The sequence below is a fragment of the Eptatretus burgeri genome, chromosome 20 (assembly GCF_056783735.1).
Source record: "Eptatretus burgeri isolate ZD-2024b chromosome 20, Ebu_testis_v1, whole genome shotgun sequence".
In the NCBI taxonomy this organism is placed as follows: domain Eukaryota; kingdom Metazoa; phylum Chordata; class Myxini; order Myxiniformes; family Myxinidae; genus Eptatretus; species Eptatretus burgeri.
In genome coordinates, this window is record NC_140980.1 from 2,579,009 (window position 1) to 2,596,508 (window position 17,500).

At 43.6% G+C, this 17,500-nt stretch overlaps 2 long non-coding RNA genes across 3 annotated transcripts in view; one reads left to right on the forward strand and one right to left on the reverse strand.

The window, feature by feature from the left end:
* LOC147008318 (uncharacterized) overlaps positions 1-17,500 on the forward strand; it is a 134,516-nt gene that overhangs the window by 87,507 nt on the left and 29,509 nt on the right. For both annotated transcript variants that reach the window (XR_015053508.1, XR_015053510.1), the window contains one exon: positions 3,603-3,709. This is a non-coding gene — a long non-coding RNA (uncharacterized LOC147008318). The remainder of the gene's footprint in view (positions 1-3,602; positions 3,710-17,500) is intronic.
* On the reverse strand, positions 1,379-3,606 carry LOC147008321 (uncharacterized). Its single transcript, XR_015053520.1, has 3 exons — positions 3,005-3,606; positions 2,847-2,921; positions 1,379-2,702 (listed from the first exon to the last, which is right to left on the reverse strand). It is a non-coding gene; the product is annotated as an uncharacterized LOC147008321 (long non-coding RNA).

Sequence of the window (17,500 nt, forward strand, 5' to 3'; positions counted from 1 at the left end):
GGTGTTTGTAGACAGACAGACCAAGTGGTAATAACTCAGTGGTGTTCGTTACCTGAGCAATGGATGCTGCTCCTTTATCCGTGATATGGTTTAAAGCAAGGTTGAGATTCAAGAGCACTCTGTTGCTCGACTTGGTGCTACCGAGAGCTTGGCCAAGCAGGTCTGCACCTTCGTCATCGATCTGGTTGTTTCTTAGTGAGATGTGACTGAGACTGCAATGGAAAGTACCACCTTCAAAGTGTGCATAGATTGAAAAAGTATGTAATTAAGCAAACAAATAAAATACTACAAAAGCACAACTAGAGATTTATTTAAAGGCAAAAACAGGAGTCCACTATTTCTAACACATCGGTCAAAATATTGTGTCCACGAGAAAATGTCACATTCGTCATTGATCCGATAACTTCAATAAGGCCTGTTCACCATCAGGATCTGTTCAACATCCCTTACAGTAGGGTGAAGGTGAGGAAAACGCCCTGCGTGTGAAACACCAGGTTGGCAGTTTATCGCTGGATCGTGATTCGAACCCAGACTAGACGGCTCACAGATGTCACCACGAGGGTATCAAGCCGGCCGGCCTCCCTGAGTTTCGTTGTGGTGCAACTTTCACACCCGAATGGGACCAACAACTCCTCTGGTTCACGGACTATGAAATTATGAGGACACAAGGAGAAAGGGACAAATGAACACTGGATACATTGAATATGAAGCTGGGATCTGTCGTGGAAGTTTTGGCCACCTCGAGACAGAAAGAACTTTTCGTTCAGCAGTTGAAGCTGCTAATTCAGTCACAAAATATAAGACAAACAATTTCACAAAGAGTACATTGAGTATATTTGTGATCCCTCCAGGGCGTGGTTCATACATCAAAGGAAATTAACTGAACAAAGAGAGGCCTTTTGAAGAAACAACAGGTGGAACTTTGCGAGGTTAAAATCACAAACACAGGATGAAAAAAACGGTCCCTTATCGGTGCTTGCTCCAGATTGTCTTGGGTGACGGGAGGAAAGAGAATGTGATTTCTTGCCCTGGCCATCAGGGCCAGCGAATTATCGATGAGGTTTTACAAGGTCTTTTACTACTACGACTACTACTAAGGAATGTGTACAATGCCTCCCGACTGGCTTTCCCAGCACGTATTTCTCAAAGCACTAAAGAAAGCAAAAAAACATTTTTTTGTACACCAAGTCATGGCTCGCATGAGAGCGTAACACACAATGCACACAGCAAGGGGGGCATGAGACAAGAGGGGCGGGAGTGAGAAGGACAAAATGGGGGAACAGAGACATTAGGAGATCTTTGGAAGGGAGAGGGATGGGATGGGGGACATGGGGAAAACAGGATGAACATTACAGGGACTTTCAGGAAGGAAAGCAGGGAATTTGAAGGAGGTGGGCTTGGGGTGGATTAACGGGGGTAGAAAAGATCAAGGATTTGGATGGGGGATGATAAGAGGTGGTGATAAACAGCTGTTTTGAAAGCCTGGAGGGAAGAATGGGATTGAATAGAGTGAGGGAGTTTATTCCGAAGGCGGGGAAAAAGAGGAATGAAAGAGTGAAGGTGAGCAGTGATTCGTGATTTTGGTAGTTTTTCCAGAAGGGGGTTGATGGTAGACCCTGAGCGCCCTGCAGAAATGTGGTGGGGACAAATCGCAGATAGAGCAGGGGGGGGACTGAAGAAGAGACGATGGAAGACAGAAAGACCACCGACCTGCCTGCGGTGAGAGAGTGAGAGGCCCAAAGCCTCAGCCTCATCGCGGGAGATGCCAATGATCTGAAATGCCTTTGTTTCCACAGCGTGAAGCCGAGAAAGGTGGGAGGCAGGAGCACCAGCCCAGAGGGGAGAGCAGTCCTCCATCAGGTTGCAGACAAAATCTTTGTAAGTAGTCAGGAGCTCAGGTGGGCAAAGAAAGGACTTTGCACGATGGAGGATTCCCAGTCGACGACTGGCTTTGGAGGCCAAGTTTGAAGTGTGGCTTTCTCAGGAAAGATCATGGCAGATCGTGAGACCCAGAAGCTTGAAAGAAAGGACTTTTTCCGGAGGATTGTTGAGAAAGTGGATGGAGGGGTTTTCCAAACGGTCCTTTCGGAGAGACATGGTGAGAGTGTGAGATTTGTCTGGATTGAAAGACATGTTCCACGTGTTGGACCAGTTTGTGATTTCACCCAGATCTGCAGTGAGCGAAGAAGCTGCTGCTTACCGGTCTGAGGGATGACCGATGGTATGGCAGAGGGGGGAGTCATCAGTAAAAAGATAAAGAGGATTTTCCAGAGAATGGGAGAGAGAGAGAGTAATTGGCATTTTACGTCATTATAAATGAAATTAACAATTCAGTTTCCCACAGATTCAAGAATCATGAAAGCATGGATTCAGAGTTGGGAACACGAAGCATGCCAGGGTAGTCATATACAAGTACGAGTTCTCTTGGAAACGACTTTAATGCGAGAGGAGGCCATTTGACCCATCAAAACCTGCACTATGACTGCCAACCTGTGGTTTTGTTTGCACTCTATCCTTTTCATTTGCAGAATATAACAACCTCCAGCAATAAATGCCCTTGTACAATCTCTCCTTGAGGCTTCATGTTGAACATAGAATGTGAGGACCTGCGTGGAATCACAAAGCACACTTACAGGCCAAGGTTGTGTAGTAGTCTGTAGTATGGCTGCTGAGGAATAGGGTTGCCCTCCAGTGTCACACATCTGGAAAATGGAATGAAGACCTGTGTTTGCATCTGGTGAAAGGTCGGTTCAGGTGTTCAGGACGAGCGGCATCCGAGGCAGTCATTCAGAATTTGATGCGTGCGCGTGTGAGTGGAGCGTTGCTTGCGATCACGATGAACGTACCTGAGAGCACCGCACTGCGAAAGCGTGGACACGTTCACGCTGAAAACATTGTCGCTGGTCCAAGCGTTCCAGAAACTGCAAAAAAGCCAAGATGCATTAAGATGATGATCCATGACCAAAAAAGGTGGAACAATGTTGATTTGTGAGGGAGCACACACCTGATGGAGCATAAAGTGGAAACAAATGGCAAACACGACTTGAGAACTTCCATGAAGTTGTCATTCAATCTCCAACCTGCACAAAGGAAACTTTATTTAATTTTTTTCTCGATTTTAAGAAGAAAACAACAATATTAATGTATCCAAGCTGTTATTATCACCTGGTTATTAAAGTGAGCTATCACCTGGTTGTTTGACCTGGTGTAAAATTGGTGTAAAACCTGGTGTAAATTTGACCAGCTATCACCTGGTGGCCAAATTCCTGCCCTAACCTACAAGAGGGCATTGCATCGCAGCCGCAGCAGCACAGATTACTTATCCACCATTCTTACTGATGAATCACGAGATGATGGCATCTCGACAGAGAATTGGGGTTGAGGACTTTGGGTGGGGAAGGGGTATAAAGACTTGTAGTGGGGAGGGAATTTGAAGATGTACAGTATGTATATAGGAATGTATATATGTGTATGTACATCAGACGTATGTTCATCAATCACCACTTTTCTTTCCGCCACAAACCCGTTCATTTCTCACAACCTCGGATGTGCAATGCACAGATTTCTCTTCTTTGTCCATCATTTCCTTCGTACTCCGCCAGGATGCACGGCATGAAGGAAGGGACTCGTTCGCCGATGCCGCGTTCCGTTGATTCAGAGCTCGCCTCGCTGCTCATTGTGCTTCGACTACGAACCACCGTCCCTACAGGTAAAATGTGGTTTCAAGAAACACGAGTTTCAGGATGAAAACAAATGAGTTTCGTCATTCCGAAGATGTTCTTCATTTATAAGATGGAGAAATTTTTTTAAGGCGTAATTATGACGTCATAGGTCACCTGGTTACAGGCGCCATCCTGGAAAAAACGAAAAAAATTGCATCTCTATAATCTCCGAAACCACTCCACGGAAAAAAAAAAAATTACACATGGTTCATTGTCAAGTACTCCCCATGGGGAATAAGATTTGTTTATGATGATGTCATCGCTTTCTTCATTATGACGTCATAATTCAACAAGCACCAACGCTTGATTCGATAAGTAATGAAATTTTTTTTCTTTGCAACTGCTGGTCCAATTGACACGAAATTTTGAGCATCGGTGGTGCGGCTCCTCCTGTAGGAATTTATAATCATAATTATGACGTCATAGGTCATGTGGTGCAGGCACCATCTTGGAAAAATATTGCACCTCTATATGTCCAAAATTCTCCATGGAAAAAATTGAAACATGGCTCATTGTCAAGTACTCCCCATGCGGAATATGATATGTTAATGATGATGTCATCGGTGCCATCATTATGACGTCATAATTTGACAAGCACAGCGCTTGATTCGATAAGTATGAAAAAAATTCTCTGCAATTGTCGGTCCGATTGACATGAAATTTTCCACATCGATGCGCTTCCTCCTGTATAATTTTTTAGTCATAATTATGATGTCGTCGGTCACATGGTACAGGTGTTATCATGGAAAACCAAAAAACTTTGCACCTCCATATCTCCGAAACCCGCTTCCGGAAAAAAATTTCCACATGACTAATTGTCAAGTACTTCCCTTGGGGAATAAGGTTTATTCATGATGATGCCATCGGTGGCTTCATTATGACGTCATAATTCGACGCCTTGGACGGTGCAGGTGACAATTCCCCTTCTTCAAAAAAAAAAACTTTCTTTAAATACTGTACATGAAATTACTGCATTTCATTCAGACTAGAGTCCAGTTAGGATCCTAATAATTTGAACTTAAACACGTACAATACAAAATTATAATTTTTTAACACGTATAACTACAAAATGATATCTTTTTTAAAACTAAAAATGTCATTCTTGTTTGACTGCAGGTTATACTTTCCTCTTTTGCTCAATGAGTTGGAATCAAAATTATATTTCGGCACCACGGGAGGAATGTCCTTGATTCCTGATCGGGCGCAGAGCTCTTCTAAATCTTGCTCAAAGTTTCCTGTGCACCGGTAGCCCTCTGGAACATCGCAACACAATATTTCATGACGTTTCAGGAAGTCAACATTCTTTTCGTGCTTTGCGGCAAGCAGATCGGATATGTACGGTATATGCGTGATGTGGATTTTTTAAACCCACCTTGTTGTGATCGTTGTCCTCCTGAAGGATTCTAACTGGCCGATTGTGGAATCCTATTTGACTTCAGACAGAGTTTAACGTTTGTCCGATTTGATTATAAAATCCTACAAAAAACCCTATCGACACTGATAAAACTGATGTCCACACAAGTCCTTCCTTGTGAAACAATTTATTTCCTAATTATACACCATACACTTCTCACCCTTGTACAATGAACTTAAGAATCCCCATTTGATTGCAATATTATTTGGTTCTATTTCATTTATTCTTACTTTAGTAAACAGTTAGACCAACCCGATTCAATTCACTTCTACATTACATCAGAGAGTTTTATTCTAACTTGGTACTTTGTCAGTTCCAAGGAGTACGAGCCACTGAGAAACTATACTTCCTCACGTGCTTGCACTGAGAACGATCTGCCTTTCAAAACATTTTATACTTCCATGAGAGAGAGGTTGGGGGATATTCACCCAGACTGTAGACGTGTCTTTTAGACAAAAAGCCACTTCGTACATTTTCTAAGCAAACGTTCATTTATCAGCTCGGCCACTCTGCTCCAGAACAACACATTTCTTATCATTTAGGGCAAAAGTCTTTTGGCCAGAAATGACAGCCAATTCAATTTGCAGCATAAAAGTTACATTTCTGAAACTCCATTTGTTACAATTTAAAATACATTAATATAAATTTTTCCCCCACACATTTAATATAAATTGCGGAACCGAGATGTACATGCATGTGTGTATCGCGTATTTGTGTATGTGCAGTATGTTTATAGGAATGTATGGACATATATATATATATATATATATATATATATATATATATATATATATATGTTTCATGTGTATGTTTGTATGTTTGCATGTAAGTGTATTTAAAGTGCCTATAGAAAGTCTGCACCTCCTTTCAAAATTTTCACCGGTTTTTTTGCCTTATAGCCTGGAATTAAGTTGCATTAAATCAGACATTTCCCACCTTTATATACACATCGTAACCCACAACTTCAAAATGAAAAACAAATTCCACAAATTTCCAAAAATTAATTAAAAAGTACAAAACTAGAATAATTTCGTTGGATGATTGTCCACCCCCCCCCCCCCGAGTTAATACTTGCTGGAAGCACCCTTGATAGCAATTACAGGTGTGAGTGTGTTGGGATAGGTCTCTACCATTACTTGGCACACCTTGATTGGACAATATTTGTCCATTCTTCCATACAAAACGGTTCAAGCTCAGTCAAGTTGTGTTGGGGAGCGTTGATGGAGAGCAATCTTCAACCCATGCCACAGATCTTCGATTGGATTTTGGTCAGGGCTCTGACTGGGCAATTCAAGGACATTTATCTTTTGTCCTCAGCCATTCCAGTGTAGCTTTACCTGTGTGCTTCGGGTCGTTGTCATGCTGAAAGGTGAACTTCCGTCCCAATATCAGCTTTCTTGCAAAGGGCAGTAGATTTTCTTCGAAGATTTTTCTGTATTTTTGCTCCATTTTCCCTTCTTTCCTGATAAGTGCCCCAGTCCCTCCTGATGAGAAACATCACCAGAACATGCTGCCACCACCATGCTTCACAGAAGGGATCTTTGAGTGATGTGCTGTGTTGGGTTAGTGCCAAACGTAACGTTTTACATTTAGACCAAAAAAGTTTAATCTTGATTTTGTCAGACCACAAAACTTTTTGCCACACGGCTTCAGAATCTCCGGAGTGTTTTTAACACCTCAAACGGGACTCAAGGTTGGCTTTTTTGAGTAATGTCTTCCTTCTTGCCACCCGACCATGCAGGCCAGACTTGTTGAGTGTCTGGGATATTGTTGTCACAAGCACACAGTGAACAATCTTTGCCACAAAGGCAAGTAGCTCTTTCAAAAGTTGGCATTGGCCTCTTGGTGGCCTCTCTGATCAGTCTCCCCCTTTCTTGGTCATCCAGTTTGGAGGGACGGCCTGATCTCGGCAGGGTCTTGGTGGTACCATATGCCTTCCACTTCTTAATGATTGTCTTGAATGTGTTGCAAAGGATATTCAAGGTCTGAAATATTTTTATACCCATCTCCTGATCTGTGCCTTTCCACAACATTATCCCGATCCCGGAGGTCTCTTGAATGCTCCTTGGTGCAAATGGTTGAGTCTTTTACTGTGATATGCACTTCCCAGCAGAGGAAACCTTCAGGAACGGCTGATTTTATTCTGAAATAAAAAGAATCACTGCAATCTAACAGAGGCTTGATAATAATATGAAATATACGTAATACGATAATATGAGTTTGCCAAAACTCCCAGGGTCTGTTGGCCATCTCGTCAGCCCACTTCTTTCTCCATTGAATGTTGGCTGGTCGAAGAAGAGGTTTTCTCCGAGCTGCTCTCTCCCATGGGAGCCCCGTTGATGAAGGTACCGCACGGCAGTTCTTGAGCTAATCTGGACCTCCGCTGCAACATCTGCCACCTTGCAACGGGGAGTTTTCTGAATGGACCGCTTGACAGCTCGAAGACATCTTTCTGAGGGCCCTGATCGATCCGAACGAGAAGCTGTGGATTCCTTGTCTTCGCTTGTGAATTGCACAATCAACCGATTGACCGTAGGAAGCGCAATGCCAAGGTTCTGAGCTATCTGACACTGGATGACTCCACCTTCCGAATGGCCAATAATTCATCCTCTTGGAAAATCGGAAAGTTTGTGTGCTCCCTGGGTTCGAAGCATAGTTAATTGTCGTACAAGACCCAGGAACTCGTTTTTGCAAATAAATAGTCGAGTATTAGTTCAAATCACTGAGTAAAACTGTTATACAGATGAAATGAAGCCTGGTGTGTTGGCGCAGTGGTTAGGGCAGCGGCTTGGGATCCAAAAGGTCCTGAGTTCAAGCCCCGTTGGGCCACTGAATTAATACACCAGGGGGTTGACTCAGCCTGTCATCCTTCCGAGGTCGGCGAAGTGAGTACCAGTGTACTGGGCCGGTGTATACCCCGGTTAAAATAGGTGTACCATATCCCTGTGTCGTAAGAGGCGACCAGGGTTGCGTCAGGAAGGGCATCCGGCGTAAAACATGTGCCAAATCACTATGCGGATCATATGGATGATCCACTGTGGCGACCCCTAACGGGAGCAGCCGAAAGAAGAAGAAGAAGACAGATGAAATGAAGAAATTTAAGTTGTCCATTTACTTCTGTCATGTCCTCTGTACAATTTCCAATTCGCTTCTCATTTCAATTTACAATGTTTCAACTCTAACCGTGTCCGTCATCCCGCCTGCTCCAGTTTCTTTACCTGCTCTTTACATCTCCACTGGGCCATGGTTGGATTCCCCTCGAAGACCCAGCAGCCGTGGCCTCCATGCCCACCCACTTGGGGTGTGCCCTCCGTCCGCAGGCTGCCTGCTGCAGCCTCCGCTCGGGACTCCCACGGGGTCCTTCCCTTTGCGTCTCAGTGCTGCCACTCCTGCACCAATGTCCATGAGGGACACTGCACAAATTTGCCTTTGCTGTACCACCTCCTTTCTTGAAAGGCTTGTGGGAGATTATTTTTGCACCCCAATTCGCCTGTTGGCCCCCATCCTCTCCAAGGGTTCCTGGGGACATCAAGCGCGCCCAACACTCCACCCAACGTTTCTGTTGAACACTCCGGGCCTTCAGGAAAGCCTGGAGAGAGCATTTATATTCATCCCTCTCCAATCTCCAGAGGCATGTTCGCATGCATGCTCAATCATGTGGCATCCCCTGCTCTCCCCTCGGCTTGCTCGGCGCATCCTGCGCAGGAGCCGTGCTCACACACTCACCACACACACACACACACACACGGAGTAGTGTTCGTTATGAGTAAATTGTGCTTCATTTCATTTATTTTGAGAACATTTTGGGGTTCCATCCACAATGTCGTTTGAGAAGAGTTTCAGAAATGCTTCAGATCTGCATCTCCAATCATACGTTGTGCCCTTTCATTGGTAAACCCTTACCATCGTTATGAAGACCATCATGTTCGAGAGTGACTCTTTCTGCTGACATCACTTTCACTTCCTTCAGAAATTTATTCTGATTTCTCTTCCACGATCACCCAACCTTGAGTTTTGTCCAAGGGATGAAGGTTGCAGAAAACATGAAAACATCAAGAAGTGAGACTTGCTTTAAAAATTAATAAAAAAGGAAATAAACAAATAAATATCTACAAACAATGTTCCTAATTATCTCTCAACTGATATTATTATCCCAACACTTTTTGAAAAGGGGGGACATTGTAATTGGCTCCATCTGTCTGTCCGTCCGTCCGTCCGTCCGTCACACTATCTCCTCCTAATAGGCTGGGCAGAAATCCACCAAACCTGGTACTTATGAAACGATATGCAATCAACAATGGAGACATATGAAATATGCTCCGATTTTTTGGGATTTGACTCCCCGGTTCATGCCCCAAGTTGGGGGGGGGACTTAAGGGTCACAGGGGTCAAAACGCAAAAAGGAAGTTATTTTTTAGAAGCTTGCCATTCTTTTAATATGTGTACTGGGATGCTGATATTTGGCATCGAGGTTCCTTTGGGATATATTATTGGTGTCATGAAGTTGAAATTAACAAATGATTAAAAAAAAAATTAATTTCAACCTCAGATTTGTGTCAAAGCCACCCAATGCTCACCTGTTTATACTTGACGCTTGCCATTCATTTCATATGTGTACTAGTTTACTTATTACAATATACGAATACATATATGGCTTTAAAATTATTTGGATCAGACTTCACTGCAATGCTTTATAAAAAAATATTATTCGACGAGTCTTTTAAAAACGATAAATGTATAAACAGGCGAGCATTGGGTGGCTTTGACACCAACTCTCTGGTTCACTTTCAACGTCAACCATCAGGTGAATAATCAGTGAAAATGTCCTCAGGTTCTGATGAACCTTAATGAACCAGCAAATGCAATCACGTGATGCACTTCCAAGAAGCACTGGAAGCTAAATTCAAGGAGAGGCGTAACAACGGCCTGCGTGCGATGTGACAGCAGCAACCGTTGTGCTTTGGTGGACCTCTTCACTCGAGATGTCTGTAAATGTTGAACGATTTTGATTCCACAGAATCCAGGAGAGACCGATGTGATGTTGGAGACACCAGCCCAGAAAAGGAGAGCAGTGCTCCATTTATCTGCGGACAAAGGCCTCGTGGTTGTGAGCAGTTCTCATTTCTCAAGGAATGACTCGGAACAATGGAGGATACCCGGTGTGTGACTGGATTTGGAGGCCAGCTTTGTTACGTGGAAAGGTCATGACTGATGATGAGGCCAAGAATTTCGAGAGACTGGACCTCTTTCAGTGGAAATCCATGCGAAGAGGCGGGTTCATTTGACGATCCTTCTGGAGCGGCAGGGTTGATTTGCCAGGATTTGAAACTATTCCATTTTTCAGATCAGCATCTAAATTCCAGATCAGCAGGGAGAGAGAGAGAGAGAGAGACTCGGCTGCCGTCAGTCCAGCAGTGGGATGGGGGCACTGCACACAATTGGAGAGGTCGTTTTTGTAGATGATGAACAAAATGGAACCGAAGACACCACGTTGGTGTCGCATCCGCTGGTAGGGAAAAAAAGGAGAGGTTTCCATTGAGAGCAACGTGTTGATGGTGTGGGTGGGAAGAAGTCAGGAAGTCAGGTGTGAAGATGGCCTTGTATGACGAGAGGTTCACCTATTATTTGAAACTTTGCTGATGGAGGAGCAGCAGCTTGTCCGCAGTGGAGTGAATGGGACAGAATCCACACTGACGGTCAGAGATGGAGCTGCTTGAAAACAGGAAACACTTGGACATCAGAAACAATGATGGATTCTCTGACTGTACTTGTAATTGGAAGCAAGCTCACCGGTCTCTCGTTGCTATGGAGTCTGTTTTGCACCCTTTGGTGGATGGGAGTGACTTCCATGCGGTCAAAGGAGGAGGACCACATCGAAGAGGAGAAACAAGAGCAGCAGAGCATATTTGAGAATACAGGAAATAGTCATCGGGACCTGCAGCCGAAGGAGGCTGAGGCCGGCCCCGACTTTCTGTACCTTGTCAGGTGAGGGTTGGGTGCACCGGATTTGGAGCCCAACACCTCTCAGACCCCCTCCACTCCTCCGTTCTCCGAGGTCTTTGTCATCAACCAAAGACAGTCAATCAGACGAAACTCTGAAAAGCATTTTCCGGATTATCTATGGATTGTAAAACCCCAGTTCGTTCCACACAATGACAAGAGTTGCCTCGAAGTACACTGACATTGATATACCAGGCAGGTGCTGCAGTTCCCCCGACCATTCACCCCCACGAAGTCACAACACCACCCAGCCGTCCCGAGCCCTCGGTAATGAGAACTGGTGAACAGACAGGAAATAAAAATACCAGCAAACACACGTTCAATTCGAAGAGGAAATTTAACATCAAAAACAATTTTTACCACAAAATACAAGCCACAGCTCCAGGACGGGCCGGTTCAAAAAAATTTTTTTTTTCAACGTCATGACGTCACGCGCTCAACGGCGTGACGTCATTTGCGCGCAGCCGACCAACGCGAATAAACGTGATACGCCGCGTCGTTCCATCAACTCGGATTAATGTGCTTTAATTTTAGTCCGTTTTAGTTTCCGATGAGAATGATATATATATATATATATATATATATATATTTTTTTTTTACCACATTTGTTACAAACATATTTTGCGAGAACAATTCGAAATCGCGCGCACTTATTGAGCTGGTATTGGCAAAGAGGAACATAAAACAAGAATCTTTGTGGTGGATCACGACGCATTTTATTCCTCCGAATAGCAATGTACAAGCAAAAGTCTCTGAGGTCTTTGTTCCGAGTTACACGTTGAAATCATTCCAGAGCTATGACGTCATCTGACGTAACTTCCTGTCGTTAAGCCCCGCCCTCGCGGGGTGAATCGATCGGTTGCAGACGCTCGTGCGTATCCGTATTATTTTTTTATTATTATTATTATTATTATTATTATTATTATTACATTTTGTCTGTATTTTCTCTGGAAACCGCTCGTCGGATTGACACTAATTTTTCACCAGACGCGCAACTTACTCATGCAGAATGCTTTAATGATAATTATTATGATGTCATAGGTCACGTGGTGTGGCAGTCGGGTTGGGAAAAAAAAAAAGGGAGCAACGTTGGACCTTTATAATCTCTGAAACCGCCTCCATGGAAAAAGTTGAAAATCAGACCCGTCAAGTACTCCCCATGGGGGAAGAAGTGATTAAAAAAAAATGATGTCAAAGGTGCCTTCGTTATGACGTCATAATTGCACACGTCGAACGCTACATCCGATCAGTATGAACATTTTTGAGAGTCATCTTTGGATAAATTGATCAACACAAAAAATAATTATGACGTCATTGGTCATGTAGTTCGGTAGCCATATATATATATATATATATATATATATATATATATATATATATATATATATATATATATATATAATTGTTTAAATTTCAAAATTTTTCTCTGAAACAGCTGAACAGATCGAGAATAACCTTCACAGGTATGACCACCTGTCCATGAGGAACGAAAAGTCCCGTCGGCTGTCACGTGGTTTGGCAGCCACATTGGATTTACCCAAAAACCTTTTTAAAATCTTCTTCTCCAGAACGGCTGAACAGATCGAAGGGAAACTTCACACTTGTTTCCTGGACCTTGGGAATACCGGCGTGTTCATGAATATCATTGATTGGTCAAATGGTTTGGAAGCCGTTTTGGATCGAAGGAAAATATTTTTTTAAAAACTATTTCTCTTGAACAGCTTCATCGATTGATGTGAAATTTCACAATTATGATCTCGCAGTGAATGGGGGAATATATGTTATAAATTTCGACTTGATTGGACGCAGGGTCTGACGGCCAGAATATTTATATATATTTTTTGAATCTGTGTTCTTTTTAAATTTTTATTTATTTAATAAGGCTCACTTGGCTGCACCTGGATGGCTTTGAGGGTAGCGGAGTAGCAATTGCAAACCCCAGTCCTTTCCAGGTTCCTCCTGGTGACTTCATCTGTTTTTTTTTTTTTTTGCTTGTTCGGGTTCCTTCTGATGACTCCAATGCAGTCCCTATTTTATGTGGTCTTCCGTTTGATTTGAATTTCATTTTTTTTTAATTACAATTTTGGCACCAAAAGAGTTGGCTCGCACCAAGTCCTATAACCCCGACACTACCCCATCCACTCTCTTCTCCACTTACTTAACCTCCCCTCTACTTTCATCCCCTTCGCTCCCCTCGCCTCCCCCACAATCGCCCTGGTTGTTTGTTATTGTCTTTCTGTTTCACCCACAGATAAGGGTGAAGCAGAGGGGTGAGTTTTCCATTGACACTCTCATACCTTGATCTTCATTGCCCGGCCTGCGAGCCACCGGCAGTCCCTGGTGGCCGAAAGTGCGGCCGATATATAATAAGCAAATGTGAAAACACCCCATAATCCGCCATAAACGCTGTCAAATTGACCCGTTGAAAAATGAGTCATGAATGAGTGCTGGAATCGGTCGACGGAGGTGACGGAGTGTGAAAGTTGAAACTCCATTACCCCGGCTATCCATTCCTTCACCCTACCTGCAACAATTCTCAGGTGTGCCATTTCTACACATTTCCTTCTGGATGGAAAGACTACTCTCTCTCTCTACAATCCCAGGTATTCCACACATCAAACATCCATCACAGTAATCGTGTTTGAGTTTTGCTGTAAATTATATTTCTTTCTCATTCATTGGTTTTGTGAAAGTTCCTTCCTTGTCCACAAATGGTAGATTATGGACAGAAATCCTTTATAAAATGGATTATGGTAGTTTTCATTCTCTGAAATATTTACACTTCCATTGTTTTTGATTTGTCGAATGTAAAATATTTCAGTCGAAGAGGGCAAACCTTATTGCATCAATCGAGATGTAAGTTGTTTGCATCTTCATCGATTGAGTGTGATTTTCGGTTGAGGGTTTTGTGGGATCTTCAAGGGGACAAGACGTGACTTGCGAGGTCTGCTGGAGGCAAGATTTCCAGCTCACATCTTGACACCTGGAGGAAGGTGTCGACTGATGATTCTTGAATGTGAGAAGGTCGACAAGTGAGGTCGGGCTGCCAGGTGAGTCATGGTGAAGAGAGGGGTTGAGGAAGCAGAAAGTAACTTTCGTTCTGCAACTTCAAATCCCTCTCTTCAACATGAACATTCAGCTGCATGTTCTTCCGAGCATTTTTTGACGTTATTCTTCATCATCGAGGGATACGACCACAACAAATTTTTCAAGTTTCTAAAGTACTCAATTCTCATGCGATTGACAAGAAATTTGAAGAGGAGTTGTGGGAGAGGGAAGGACAAAACAGTCGGGGAACAGAGACATGAGGAGATCTGTGGAAGGAATTGGGATGGGGCGGAGGACATAGGGTAAACAAGATGGACACAAGATGGTCTTTCAGGTCCTTACACGACAGGGAATTTCAGGAAGGAAGGTAGGGAATTCGAAGCTGGGTTTGGGGTGGATTAGCTTGAACAGAAAACATCATGGTTTTGGATGGGGGAAGACAAGACATGGTGGGGAACAGCTTTTTTGAAGACCTGGAGGGAAGAATAGGATTGAAGAGAGTGTGGGAGTTTGTTCCTAAGGTGGGGAAAAAGAGGAATGGAATGAAAGAGTGAGCAGTGATTCGTGATTTTGGTAGTTTTAGCAGAAGGGGCTTGCTGGCGGACCTTGAGCGCCATGCAGAAAAAATGGGGACGACATATCTCAGACCGAGAGGGCCGGAGAGGAGACGGTGGAAGACAGAAACATCACCGACGTCAGGGTGCCAGACCGTGTCAAAAGCACGTGATATGTCTCGGGATACGGCTCTCATTTCATGTCCGGCATTGAGGACCTCCATCCATTGTTGGGAGAGCAGAAGCAGCATATCCAGGGTAGAGTGACCTGGTCTGAAACCAAATTGATGATTGTAAATTAGGCCATTGGAGAAGAGAAAGGATTTAATGTCCGAAGCGATGATGGATTTCATAACCTTGCTGATGATTGGGAGAAGCTTGTCCATGAGCTGAGCCCAGTATTTTCATGAATTGGTACCAAATTGCGGGATAAAACGAGACACTGCTTTTTGGATAGGTCATGACCTATAGTTTGAGAACTTATTTGCTTGCCAGCTCAAACGCGTAGCTTTCTTGGAGAAATCCGCTAGGTGGCGCTTCAAGGAGGTTAAAATACCGATTTTTTTTTTTTTTGGGCATATTTGTTAACTAGATGCCATGTAAAATTGTTCTAACTTCAGTGTCAAGCTGAAACTGAACTGAAAAGGGTAAAGAAAGGGAAATTTATTTGAATTTTTTTGCTGAAATGAGTTGAAATTTCAAATTTTAAACGCAATTTTCTCCAGTTTTTGTTTTCTTGAAGCCAGTAACTTCATAGACCAATTCCTAAAATATTGCTGTGCAGAATATACTGAGAGGTTTTGTTTGGTCTAATAACATGTTAGTTAAAATTTGAGGCATGTGTTAGCGTCAAAAATTAACTGGCCGGGGGAGGGATGTTTTCCTCCGGGGGGTGACCCTACCGGGGGGTAGGATGTTTTCGAAGCTGTAGAAGTTTGACGTGATATCGACAATAAATTTGTACTTGTAACTGACTGTGCATCACAGACATCCTTGCCATCACTGTATAAATCACTGAAGTCCTTAATCTTCATCATCACTTTCATCGTTATGGGAAGACTCATCATCAGAAACGTCCAGAACGAAGTCACTGTCCTTCGTGTTGCTGCAATCCTTTTATCGGCATTCGTCCGTACATGGAAGGTCATTGTCTAAGCAAACGCAATCACCAGGTTCGCACGCTTTGCGGCACTCACAGAACATGAAGTCCAAAACTACCTGTCATCCAACATATTTCAAGTCGACCATCGTCAGTTGTGCGCCAGCCATGGTTTTCTGGAGCAGGCACATAAGGCTTTGGATCAAGGGATCGTCTCCATACAGCGGCCTGGTAATTTGCTCTTAGCATGTGTTGGTTAAGGATGTCTGCACACGATGGTAGTTGCCCGGATTCTACAACACCCTTTTTAGCGCGCCATAGATTGAAGCGTAGAGCGTTCACTTCTGCATCATGGGTTCGGGACACATACAGCTGGCATGTAAATGCCTGCAGAGTATCAACAACATTTAATTCATTTAAGATTCGATTCATTTAAGCTGAAACAATTGAAAAAAAATTGAAACAATTTGTCAAAATTTTACCTTTTACATGACATATAAAGCCTCCAACTTGATTTAGGATGATTGTCCATTGCATCTAGTTGCAAAATCTGCAAAAAAAAAAGAAAATCAGAATTTTGTCCCCTCAAAGCGCCCCCTAGCGGATTTCCCCAAGAAAGCTCCGCTTTTGAAATGGCAAGCAAGCGGATTCTTAAACTGGCGGTCATAACCTACTCAAAAAATGGTGTCTCGTTTTATCCCGCAATTTGGTACCAAATTTTGGTCTGGCTCATGGACTCAGCGTGATTCGTCTGGAGTTGCAGGGATCTGTTTTTGCACCTTCTTTTTGAGAGTTGTAATGTTTTCTAATTTTCAAGTAGATGGCAGATGACCTTGATCAAATGAGAGGGTGAATGGGACAGAGAGAGGGTGAGCAAGAGCTGAGGAGCAGGTTTTTAGGACACGTGGGCTGATGCCGTCTGGAACGTTTGCAGAATCTGAGTCGAGGTTTGACAGCAAGCTCTCCACCTTGTCAGGAGAAAAGGAAACAGAGTCCAGGGACAGCTGGGTGTGACTGGGTAAGGTGGGTGGAGAAAGTGATGGGTTTCGGACACAAGATTTAGAAGTGAACATGGAGGTTAGGCATTCAGCCTTTTCACGTGATGTGTCAGCTGTGCGTCCATTTGAGGTAAGAGAGGGGATGGAGAGGACACACCAACAGTGGGGTAGAGGGGCAAAATGGAAGGAAACTTTGAGGAATAAAGATCATGCAGAAGAATGACATCAAGGGAAGGACGACACAGGTTATGAGCAAGAGGCTTATCGGTGCCAAGTCTCAGTCACAGAAGAATGATGACAGAGCAGGAGGTTGAGGGGGATACCGGATAACCTGGAAACCTGGAGAGAGGTGTGCTTCAAGAGGGTTAATGAGGTAAGAAAATATCATGAGTAAGGATGGGGAGTGACCTGAGATGGTGGTAAACAGCTGAGTTGAAAATCTGGAGGGTGGAATGAGATTGAAGAGAATGTGGAAGATGGTTCCACAGGTGCTGGTGGGAAAAATGAGAAAAGAATGAGTGCTGGAATTGGTAGACGGAGATGACGGAGAGTGAAAGTTGGTACTTCCTTACCCCGGCGATCTATTCCTTCACCCTTCCTGCAACAATTCTCAGGTGTACCATTTCTACACATTTCCTTCTGGACGGAAAGACTTTCTCTCTCTC